Source organism: Rhopilema esculentum, chromosome 11 (assembly GCF_057945365.1).
Source record: "Rhopilema esculentum isolate cy_ngs chromosome 11, ASM5794536v1, whole genome shotgun sequence".
Classification (NCBI taxonomy): Eukaryota; Metazoa; Cnidaria; class Scyphozoa; order Rhizostomeae; family Rhizostomatidae; genus Rhopilema; species Rhopilema esculentum.
Window position 1 is genome coordinate 528,822 of NC_142825.1, and position 11,968 is coordinate 540,789.

The 11,968-nt window shown below is 37.3% G+C and overlaps 1 pseudogene; it reads right to left on the reverse strand.

Moving 5' to 3' along the window:
* Window positions 1-7,330: 7,330 nt before the first annotated feature.
* On the reverse strand, window positions 7,331-11,695 carry LOC148958763 (uncharacterized; annotated as a pseudogene).
* Between the last annotated feature and the right edge of the window lie 273 nt (window positions 11,696-11,968).

The window sequence follows — 11,968 nt, forward strand, 5'->3', positions numbered from 1 at the left end:
GGCATCAGCACATAGATGCACTTTTTGCTTTTATGCCTTCACAGAGCCAATGCTACAAGAAACCTGCATTTACTGGTTTGAAAACAGCACCAGCGGTAAAAAAAGGGTAGAGAAGGAAAAGCCAATTATTTTTGTTGATCGTACATTGACCCTACTTATGATTTCGAAAGATAATGTGACGCCTATCAAGTTGGCAAAGATTGGTGAAGATCAAGTTCAAAAGACAGTTAACTCAACATGGAGAGAACTCATCCCTGATTGACCCTTTAAATCCAGACCGCAAAGTTGCCAAAGTGTTCCAACCTGTACACTGTTGCGATCAAAAGATTTGCCCAGCTTCAGTAAAACAATGCCAAAGTTGCAAAAGAGCTTTTACAAGTTCTGACTTTGTCATTGTGAAGACAGAGGGGGCAAGAGAATGGACCACTGCAAATGGAAAACAGCATTTTAGTACTGGAAACATTTATGTACATTATCTAAGGTGATGCTTGCATGATTATCAGCAAAATTTTGAATTTTCTATAATTACAGTATCGAAGCGAACCTTGCAGTTGCTACCAGGAAATGCAAAGGCTAGACTCGAAAGTCAAGGCTGTGGAATTGAAGATTGAAAACAGACTTACTTGACATTTAGCTTTGATTTTTTTGACACTACGTCATTCTTTACACAGTTACCTTATGGAAATTGTTTGCATCTATATTTTGGCTAAACTGACCACTTCCAAGTAAGCAGTATCCAAGAAGATGAGGTAAACCCTTCAGAGTGGTTACATGTTTTATCTTATAACTATAAATTGTAAAACCTTGTAAAACATCTTTTTTGAGACTATCGTACTAGGGCCGGCAAAACCCATTTGGAAGTGGAGGGGCCAAAATATCAAAGTCTTGAAAGGGATTAGGGAAGGTTTTTATTTGGCCTAGTACCCATTCATTCGTTCTTCTAGATGTCCACGGCACCCTTTGGAGTCTTCTCCATACCCGTTACCCATACCCATACAAGTTCAAAGGCTTCAATCTTTTTCATTTCTGCTTTTCTTATTACCCATGTCTCACTTCCATATGTAACAACAAGAAATACTAATGCTACGATTATTCTTATCTTGGTATTTAGTGTGATGTTTTTGTCTTTCATTATCGTTGTCAAATTGGTCATAGCCTTCCTACCCAGCATTAGCCTCCTTCTAATATCTTTTGTGTGATCAGAGGTTCTCGTTAATGTACAGCCAAGAGCATTGAATTCCTGTAGTACCTCGATGGATTCCCCATCTACTTCAAAGTTTGTTATTTCTGCCGTCGTCATTACTTATGTTTTTTTTAAATTTAGTTTTTAATAAAATTTAGGATTCTATATTTTCTTTCTTAGTTTTCGCCACAGCAGGAAAAGTGAAGCTATCGAAATTACCTTTAACAGTGTTTAATGGAGATCCCTGCTTTCAAGTTCAAAGAAAACAAAAGTTTTACGGCTTACAAACAGGGAAAGTGTCCACAAAACAAACATAGTAGAAATCAAACTATTTAATGTAAAAGTTCTTTGCTATTTTATGAAATGTCAGTTGAGAAATGGAAAATGGTTCAGCAATAGGTCGGCAATGGTAAGGCCATATTTTAAAAGTAACAATCATTGTGTGACAAGGAAAATATAATCTTTCAATTTGAAGGCAGACAAAAACCTGAGCACATAAACCCCTTACAATACATTAATTGACTGAATTTTGTCTTGAGACACGGACCGTGGCATTGGTCAGACATGGTTACATAGAATATGATAGAAAATACATAAAAATACATAGTTACTTTTTCTAATATTTCTATAGAGGACAACTTTTTAGACAGTTGATGATTCATTTTTTCCAATAAGAAACAAATTAAAATCATTGCAGGCAAAATCTTCTTTCATCGCTCAACCATGTTCACTAACCATGGTCAGGACATCTTGTCAGGATCACGGCTCAACCATTGTTTGACCATTGCAAACTATGGTTGGGCCATGAACCATGGTTGGGTTTTCGCAGGCACAGAATAGAAATAGGGCAGAAGGGTCACTCCCTTCAAAAAAGCCTGACTCCAAAAATCTTATACGTCTAGCGTGGAAACGAGGTTACGCAACCCGAAAAAAATTTCTGCCCGAGAAGGCTGCAACGCCACTGTCAACTTCGCGATTTTAGCATTCAACAAATATCCGTGAGCATGTCAAGAAAGGAAGAGAAAGGAAGTTACTGCTCGGCATTAAATTGTCAAAACAGTAGAAGGTCAAATCCAGATGTCAGTTTTCATCGTTTTCCAAAAGATCCAGTGCGGTTAGTAGGCCTAAAAATATTTGATTTCCTTTGCATCTGTAATTTCCTAATATTCAACTAGTGTACATCTTAAAAAAGTTAACTTGATAACGAAAATTTTTATGAAATTAAAGTTCTAAAGAATGGCTACAGAGCTGCCGAAGGCAAGATTTAATGAAAAAATCCGCTGAATACTTGTCAAGAAACTGCTACATCTGTTCGCAACATTTTGAACCACATTTATTGCCTCGCTTCATGAATTCTAGAAAACGACTACCAGCTGATGCGAAACAGACAATTTTTGATATACCAAACCCGCCACCACGTATTGGAATGAAAAGGCCTTTACCGTCACGAAGCAACTCAGGTATACAAAATTCCACTTTTCTTTCTTCACATAGACAACAAACAAAGTACAACAAATATAATGAATAGTCAATTTTCAAATAGATGCATAACGAATTTAACGTTTTTTTCTCTTTTAAAGGAACAAACCAAAAGAAAAGCAAAAAGGACCAGGACAGTTCTAGCTCAGCAGACCATACATATGGTGGGTAATTTTTGTCTACCACTAACATTTTATTTTGGTAACAAAGAACATATTTGGCTAGTAAACTATTTTTATGGTAACATTAAAGTTAAGATCAAGTATTTTCCCTTCCACCAAAAATTATTTTCATTGGCAAGGTTTACAAGCACTTACTGAATGGTCTCGTTAACAGAAATTATAATTTTTGGTATCAGTTTGTTGTCTGGCTTATACTGATTTGTTTGTTAACCCTTATTCTTGCAGGAATTTTTGTTGATAAGGAACCACAAGAGATGACAATAAAAACAACTGAGCCATGTATGTGAAAAAATTATCATACTCAATTGTAAAATAAACAAACTGCTTAAATTATTACATTATACTTTGTCTACATGTAGGACACTAAATTCTACCAAGTGATAGTACTGTATATCATTGATTGTTCCTATTAAGGGAATTTTAGAGCAGAAAAGTCTTTTAAATTTCCATTTTAGCTAGCCCTTTATGCACCAAAATTAAATTAAGACATATTCATACTTAGAAGACAATAACTGAACATTTATTTTCTGTTTATCACAAACATATAGGTATTGCAGATTCATCGATAAATATCGTGAGTTGCGAAAACACAGAAACGATTGGATATGATGTGTCAGAGGCTTGCCAAACACCTGCTTCCATCACTTCAAACACACCACGCAAAAAGAAATTACGGAAAATTATCCATAGGAAAAATGAGAAAATTTCAGTTCTACGATCTAAGCTCAGTGCTTTAAAAACTGAATTTCCTCTTTAAAAAAATAAAAATAAGAAAAGAATTGAAAATGCCAAACAGGCTTTGAAGCTACTCGAGGGTGTTGTTTCAAAGGATCTGCTGACTTTCATTGAAAAACCAATCCACTTTTCAGCATCAAAAAGTAAAGGTCAGAGATATGATCAAAATTTAAAGGCATGGTGCTTAACTTTATATCATATCAGTGGAAGTGCATATAGATTTTTAGCAAAAACATTTAATCTGCCTTCGAAAAGGACCTTAACTAGAATGGTTTCCAAATTTGCTTCAGACATTGGGTTTTCTAGTAAGTCACTGTTCATAATTGAAGAACGGGTTAAGTCTCTCCCTGCTGCTGGTAAGTTTTGTACCTTATTGATGGATGAAATATCTTTGAAAAAACATATATTTTATGATGCATCAAAAGATACATTTGTTGGCTTAGAAGATTTGGGTACAGGCATCTCCTCTGGAAAGTTGGCTACTTCTGCATTGGTATTGATGGTGAGAGGTATAGTGCACAATTGGAAGCAACCTCTAGCATATTATCTTGTTAATGAATCTTGTGATTCTCTAAAGTTGAAAGATATAATAAGTGAAGCTCTTGGGCATCTTAAATCTATGGGCTTAGAGGTACTTGCACTGGTTTCTGATCAAGGATCAAATTTCCTTAAATTGTTTAATGATATGGGGGTTACTGTAGAGAAACCTTACTTTAAAATGGACGATAAGTATTTTGCAATGTTTGACCCCCCACATCTTTTGAAATGATTGAGAAATAATTTAATGAAATATAACTTTGAGTTTAACAGGAAAGTTGCAAAATGGAAGGATGTTCGTGACTTTTTTGCCAAAGATCAACAGCAAGCGATTAGAATTGCACCTAAATTGACTGAGAAACATCTTAACCCAAATGGCTTTGCTAAGATGAAAGTAAAACTTGCATCCCAGGTATTCAGTCACTCAGTTGCTGCTGCTCTAAACACCTATGTTGCTTTAAATGGGCTATCTGGCGATGCTTTAGACACAGCACAGTTTATTGCAAAGGTTGACCAAATTTTTGATTGCTGCAATTCCCTAAGCTTCAAAGACTCAAAGTTTTGCAGAAGGCCATTCACAGATAACTCTCAACACATGGAAGTAATTATAAGTGGAATACATCTGTTTAAGTCCATAAAGGTTATCAATCCTGGCACTGGTCAAGACAGAACTGCTTCCATCAAATGTCTGAAGGGGTGGTGTCTCACTCTTAGCGCTATAATTGCTTTGTGGGAACAGTTACATCACAATGAAGCAGTCTCTTTCCTTGTAACAAGACAACTTAACCAGGATCCCTTAGAAAACTTTTTTGGCTCCATAAGACAACAAGGAGGAAATGCTGACAATCCAACGCCAATTCAGTTCAAACGTGCATACAGGAAATTATTCCACACCAATCTCTTATCAGTTGTTACAGGGAACTGTGAGCCTGATAATAACGAGCCGTTGACAAAACTTGCAAGTCTAGAAGGTATTGCCACTCCCTTAACCAATGAGTTATTGTCTATTGCTCCCCTAAAATTGAAAGCAACTGACTATGCCACCGAAACAATGCAAAACAAAGTTATCAGGCAAAATGCAATAACTTATGTTGCAGGATATCTCTTACATAAGGCCTTTGCAAAGCACAAATGTCCAAAATGTTCCATTCTTGTTGATGATAGCATTGATACCAGCACAAGCACCTTCCTTTTTTTCAAAGCCTATGATACAGAATCCAGTATGTTTGGGGGGTTAATTGCTCCATCACAAGATATGATTTTGTATACAACGATGATTGAAGACAAGTTTGTTGACTATTTCTATACTCTAAACAAGACAGTGGGTATTGGTCATGAACTACTGACTTGCTTAAATCAAGCTGAACTCAATGTACCCTGTGGAGATTTCGACAAGGACTATCTTTTGAGACTTTTCATCAGGATGCGCATTTATTACACTTTGAAATTTGCAAATAGGATTTGGCAGCACCTACATCTAAGAAAAGGAACAGAAAATTTGTCAAAGTTGCACATCTTTAAACAATATCATATATTGTGTGTGTCTACAAAAAGCATAAAGGGTTTGGGGCTTAAATGATAGGGAGGTTTGGGTGCAAATTATTAGGAGATTGAGGGCAAAAAATAGTGGGCTGGGGGGAAATTACTGAGAAAATCTGTGAAAATTGTGGAAAAGGGAAAAAAGAAGGCTGTTCAAACAAGAAACACTGAAGGAATGCTGTTCTTACTTACCCGTTCAAAAGGACAAGACCCGATAGCTCAGCGGTAGAGCACTTGACGTACAAAGTCGGGGGTCGTGGGTTCGAGTCTCGCTCAGGTCGGTTATTTTCCCGCACTCTCTATTAATTATCTTGAAAATCCTGTTGTCTGTAATATTTATTTTTCTTTCAATTTACAAAAGGTGGCAGGTTAGGTCAATGAATTTAACAAAGGAGAATTGAGACACCTCCTTCCTTCTGCCAGTCTTGGGGTTGTGCCATGGGCAAGCACAAACTACCTCTTTGGCCCCCCTTGGCCAGGGTTACAACCAGGAATTTCACTTGCTTCACATTCTTAGTCTTTCTCAATGTGAAAATCGGCATTTTGTGCAATAAATTCAAACATCCGGTCTGCAGCTGATAGGGAATAGAGAAGCTATCTTTCACGAAGTTTTTCCAAACTATCTAGCTGCACTGACGAGCCCTGACATTGGGCGAAACCGGTTTTGCCTTGTTAGATATCAAAACAAACAGCGTTGCGGTTGTAGATACGATAGCAATGGCAAAACAAAGATAAACAAATTAGGCCGTACCCACCTCACTGATCTTTCGGAAAAAAATTAAAAACGGAGCATTTGGCTCACTTCTCTGCTGTTTTGGCACGTTATGACCACAACTAAGTTGACTTCTTTCGTAATAATGATATATTTTGTTTTCATGTACACAAAGATTATTAAAATAGCAAATTTAAAACTAGATTTCCGCGGAGCCATGGCGCTGCCGTTAAGGGCATCACAAGGAAGGAGCTCCTTTGGGTTGCGTAACCTCGTTTCCACGCTAGACGTATAAGATTTTTGGAGTCAGGCTTTTTTGAAGGGAGTGACCCTTCTGCCCTATTTCTATTCTGTGCCTGCGAAAACCCAACCATGGTTCATGGCCCAACCATAGTTTGCAATGGTCAAACAATGGTTGAGCTGTGATCCTGACAAGATGTCCTGACCATGGTTAGTGAACATGGTTGAGCGATGAAAGAAGATTTTGCCTGCAATGATTTTAATTTGTTTCTTATTGGAAAAAATGAATCATCAACTGTCTAAAAAGTTGTCCTCAATAGAAATATTAGAAAAAGTAACTATGTATTTTTATGTATTTTCTATCATATTCTATGTAACCATGTCTGACCAATGCCACGGTCCGTGTCTCAAGACAAAATTCAGTCAATTAATGTATTGTAAGGGGTTTATGTGCTCAGGTTTTTGTCTGCCTTCAAATTGAAAGATTATATTTTCCTTGTCACACAATGATTGTTACTTTTAAAATATGGCCTTACCATTGCCGACCTATTGCTGAACCATTTTCCATTTCTCAACTGACATTTCATAAAATAGCAAAGAACTTTTACATTAAATAGTTTGATTTCTACTATGTTTCTTTTGTGGACACTTTCCCTGTTTGTAAGCCGTAAAACTTTTGTTTTCTTTGAACTTGAAATGCTTTATGAAAGTATGGCCTGATAATAGCCAATTGAGCAAACAAAACTGAAAAGACAACCATTAGAAAATTCTCAATAGCCATGAAAATTTGCAAGATATCATCATATCACATAAAACAATCGTGGAACATTTCAACAGTGCCCATCTTTGTGTGTCCTGCATCAAATACTAATGTTGGTGCCACACCCTGCAGGTGACTGGTAAATGATGGAAACGCCCATTTATTAAAAATTTGGTTTTTAACTGTTGCATAGCCAGGTTTGGAAGATTGGTAGGCCAAAGAGGAAGAAATTTTTTGCTGATCACACCCCTAAGAATTTGGAAAAACACCCATTTGTAAATGTGTTTAAAAAAGCCATGGCATTTTTACGTGGCAATTTTCCAATTACATGGCAATTACGTGGCATGGCATTATTCAAAATCATAGGTGGCTGACCATATTCTACAACTGACCATATCCATTTCCTTCACAATTACACTAACGTTTATATCCTGAATTGTGTTAGGCGAGGAATCTCTATGTGTAAGAAGTTATTTTCCAAAGTTCTAATCAAATATCTAAAAAAATTAACAGTATTCAAAAGTTTTAAACCAAGTCCGTTTTCCTTGGAAAAAAGTCCATGACCAGCATTTCAGAATCCAGTTTTTTAAGGATTGGACTGCTTTAGTTTCTATTTTATCATGAACATCTCAATAACTCTTTCGCTATTACGTGCAAACCAAAGTTCTCAGTACAGAAAATTGCTTATTTAGTAACTTCAGATTGCACCTGCAATTTTTCCGCTATTAAACAGGCAGAGACAAAAATTTAAAAGAATTACATGGACGGGGGTTGACCCCTTTTCAGACGGAAAGTATTGTTGCACGTTTTTTTGTGTAACAATTTAGGAGGCATGAGTAAGTCTTCAAAAATGAGACCAGTTCAATGTGTATGTGTATGTGTGAGGCTTGATGAGAAGCAAAGCAGATCATGGTGTCATAAACTGGGTTAGTATTCAAGAACAACTGGGTTAGTATTTAAATTGTCAAAGCGACATCAAAATTCAGTTTATGACAACATGGCCATACTTATTTGGATTTCGTACGACCCTGAAGTTTTGTCACTCCTGACGGTCAAGAAAACCAGTTTCTCTTGAATTTGGTCAACAGGCACCAAATCATATTTGTCCTCATCTGCCACCTCAACAAGATGCTTTCCATATTTACACAATAGTTCTGATCTTTGCTTCACTTTCATTAGTGAAACTACAGCATGAGGAATCCTGTTCTACTGATTCCATACAAACTTCAATATTTGTGAAATAAGGTCATCAGAAAGCAAGCAAATAAAACAAACTCTTCTGGACATCCGGGATTTTTTTGTGTAAAAAACTGTTCCATTCTTGATTATTCTGTCACATTGACACAGAGTATCGAGATCAATACTTAGTTTTGACAAAATTTGGGCCATAGCACATTTACTTAAATTTTCTTCTTTTAGTTTCCTGTGACTTCCAATAATTGTACAGTTGGACAACTTTTCTCCAGTTTTTCTGTCCCGTTTTCTTAATGTTCCTTTGATGAAGGTAGCGCAGTCACTTTCTTCGAATTATTCTATGTTTAAATTTGTAATTTGTCCATGCATTGTTTTCATTTGAAACAATTGTTTCTTTACATCACCTATCCCATGGCCAAATTTTAAGAGCTGACCATTGATGTCTTCAAAACCAAAGGTAGACCAACAATATAGTGGTCCCCATTCCCTCGCATATCCAACCAAATGTATCAAATTGTGGATACTTGACCCGCATGATCCTTATCCATAAAGAATTGCAAATTGCTCGTAAAAAATGTTGCATAGAAAGTCTGCTCTCTCCAGAAGTGATTCCGTTGAACAGTCTTGAAGGAGAATGTGGATAGCTTCAGAGCACACCGCAAAATGCCTGAGGTACTTCTCTGGAAGATGGTCTTTCACACAAGGAATTCCATAATACATGCAGGATATTCAGCTGCTTTAAAATGATTGTAATGCTGCTCCAAGTTTCTTGGGAGTCTTTCAATATAGTCAGAGGGCTTGAACTCTTAAAAAACCTTTGAAATTTCTCTCAGCTTTGAACCAAAATGGCTTTTGGGCATTGTTGGTGGAAACCAAAGCTGCATCAAAGTTTTTGTAATGCCCAAAAGACACCCATGCATAGAGTATGGGACTACCATTTGGCTGTAATCAAACCATGGCATGAAGGCTAATGCTGATGGCCCAATCACTCCCTCCCTTGGTGTGCTTTGAAGCTAAAGCATTAATGGCATCTGGCTTCATCTCTTCAGTTTTTCTTATTGGTGGTTTTTGTGCTGTTTGGCGGTAAGGATAGTATTGGGTTGTACCACGCCCTTGGGAAGCCCTTTCCCCTGTCTCTTCACAGGTGTTGCAGCCATACTGACCATTATATTGTGTCATATTCAAGATCTTGCATTTTGCAGGCAAGTCAAAGAAACCAAGAATGCTGCAAAACTTTACAAGAATCTCAACTTGGTCCATTTTCATGTTGATACCTTCATTCATTATAATTGCTATTCCTTTTCAAAAATCTTTCAGGTAATGAAAGTATGACCTTCTCCCTGCCAATATAATGTTTTCTTTTTTAATCGTTCCTTGAGTGGTATTTCATTTATAGCTACGTAAACGGGCCATAGCTTGACAGATGAAGAAGAGTACAGTTCAACTCCATCTGTATTAAATATTCCACTAATTGACGCTCCATCAAACTGAAATGTTGTATACCCTTTTCCAAAAACGTCTTAAGTGTTAAATGTCCTAAGTTTGTTGCCTTCTTTGCATGCCATTTCTTTCTGCTCATTTTTTGCCTCCCACATACCTTTTTGTTGCAAAATTGAGGAAAGTTGTTGCTGAAAGTTGCCAATAACAAAGCTACAATGAGGTTATTGTCGGGAAACCTGCAGTTGTCCGCGACAATAACTTTTTCAGTATTTCACAATTCTCAATCACAGCATATCTTAGATTTAACAAAACTCTTCTTTCAACTCTATTCTAAATGCGGTAATTATGCTATTTCTCAAGAATATTCTGGTTCTAAATTTATCATTCGTCAGCAGCTAATTACGTAAAGTATATTTTTACCCTATTCTAGAAGGCTCTTGGAGGTTCTATGTAAACATTACGTCAACATAACTAAATAGATTTCATGACAACGAGGCTAGTTGTTTACTTAGGCCTAACAATGGAATTGTCTAGTTGGAATATTGCTTAGTCACGCATTGACTGTTCTAGAAGCTCTAGAGTTCTCTAGTAATTGAGTGGATTACGTAAGTATCTAATAATTCTGACACCCTCCCCCCATTTGAGGACGTCTTGTTCTCAAATAAACAATCAGAATTTAACAAGTTTTGCTGCTCAGCATTCAACTTCATATCTTGAGAAGCATGGTCTTCCCTTTCAAGTACATCATCACATTGAAGTTCCATTGGGTACAAATGCTGCACTGCACGCTCCAATGTTGCATTTCCTATTCGAAGTTTTGCTCCTCTGACAACACCGTCTCTGCCTGTGATGCATTATTTGACAATGCTGAGTTTCCAATGACCCTTGTGCTACTTGTCACCCTTTATCATCTTGACGTCACCGATATTGAAAACGATCTTCTTGCCATGATGCTGCAAGTTGTGCTTTTCCCTCAGCCCGCCAATATATTCCTTTCTCCAGCGATTTCAAATCTTCTTTTTACACTCATTGATCTAGCATGATCTTCTTCTAAGGTCTCTGTCATGAATTTCTTCATTAATCTCTTCTAATGCCATATTGAGTTGGCAAAAAAGCATAACGTTCTGTGTTGCTTTCTTAATCAATTTTGCTGCAGCAACAAATGTTGAAAAGTTGTCAGAATAAATCTTCTCAGGTCTTCCTTTTCTTGCTATGAACTTCTTAAGGGTTGGTAGAAACCGCTCTAATGTCTGATCAGGTAGCAGTTCAAGGCTTATAGCACGCGTCAGACTACTTGTAAAAAGAAGAATGTAGGCCTTACCCGTCCTCTTCTCTCTCTTCTTGTAGTATAGAGGCCCTGCGTAGTCCAAGCCTATTACCTGGAAAGGTTGTTCTCCAACTGTTCATTCTGTTGGCAGCCTAGCTTGTGGAGGTTCCTTGAGTGCCATTGTATGGAATCGCTTGCAACAAAAGCAGTTTCGCACAAACTTTTTTGCAAGTTGTCTGAGCTTTGGCACCCAATAATGCTCCCTGATCTTCGTTATGGTAAGCCCAACTCCCTCATCTAGTGTAGTGAGATGTGCATTTCTCACAAGGGCCTCGATGAATGTTGATTTGATGCCCAAGTACACTGGGTAATCTCCTTTGTAACCCTCCATAGCATACATATTTTCCTCGGTCGTCCTTTTGGCCATTCTCAACTGGGTTTTGTGTTGCTCAACTTCTGGAGAACCAGCAGCTTGCTCTTGACACCTTTCAATCCACACTTTGTTTGCTGCACATACTTCCTCGGTTATCAAAGGTCCTCTTCTTTCCCCATTGATTTGCAGTTTTCTTTGATTCTAATAATCCATGCTATTATACAAATTGCTTTCTTATAGGAGAATCGTTGCATCAAGTCCTCAAATCCTGACTCCATACTAATTGCTGTTGCTAAAACTTCGTTGACTTTCCTTGCTTCAATCTCG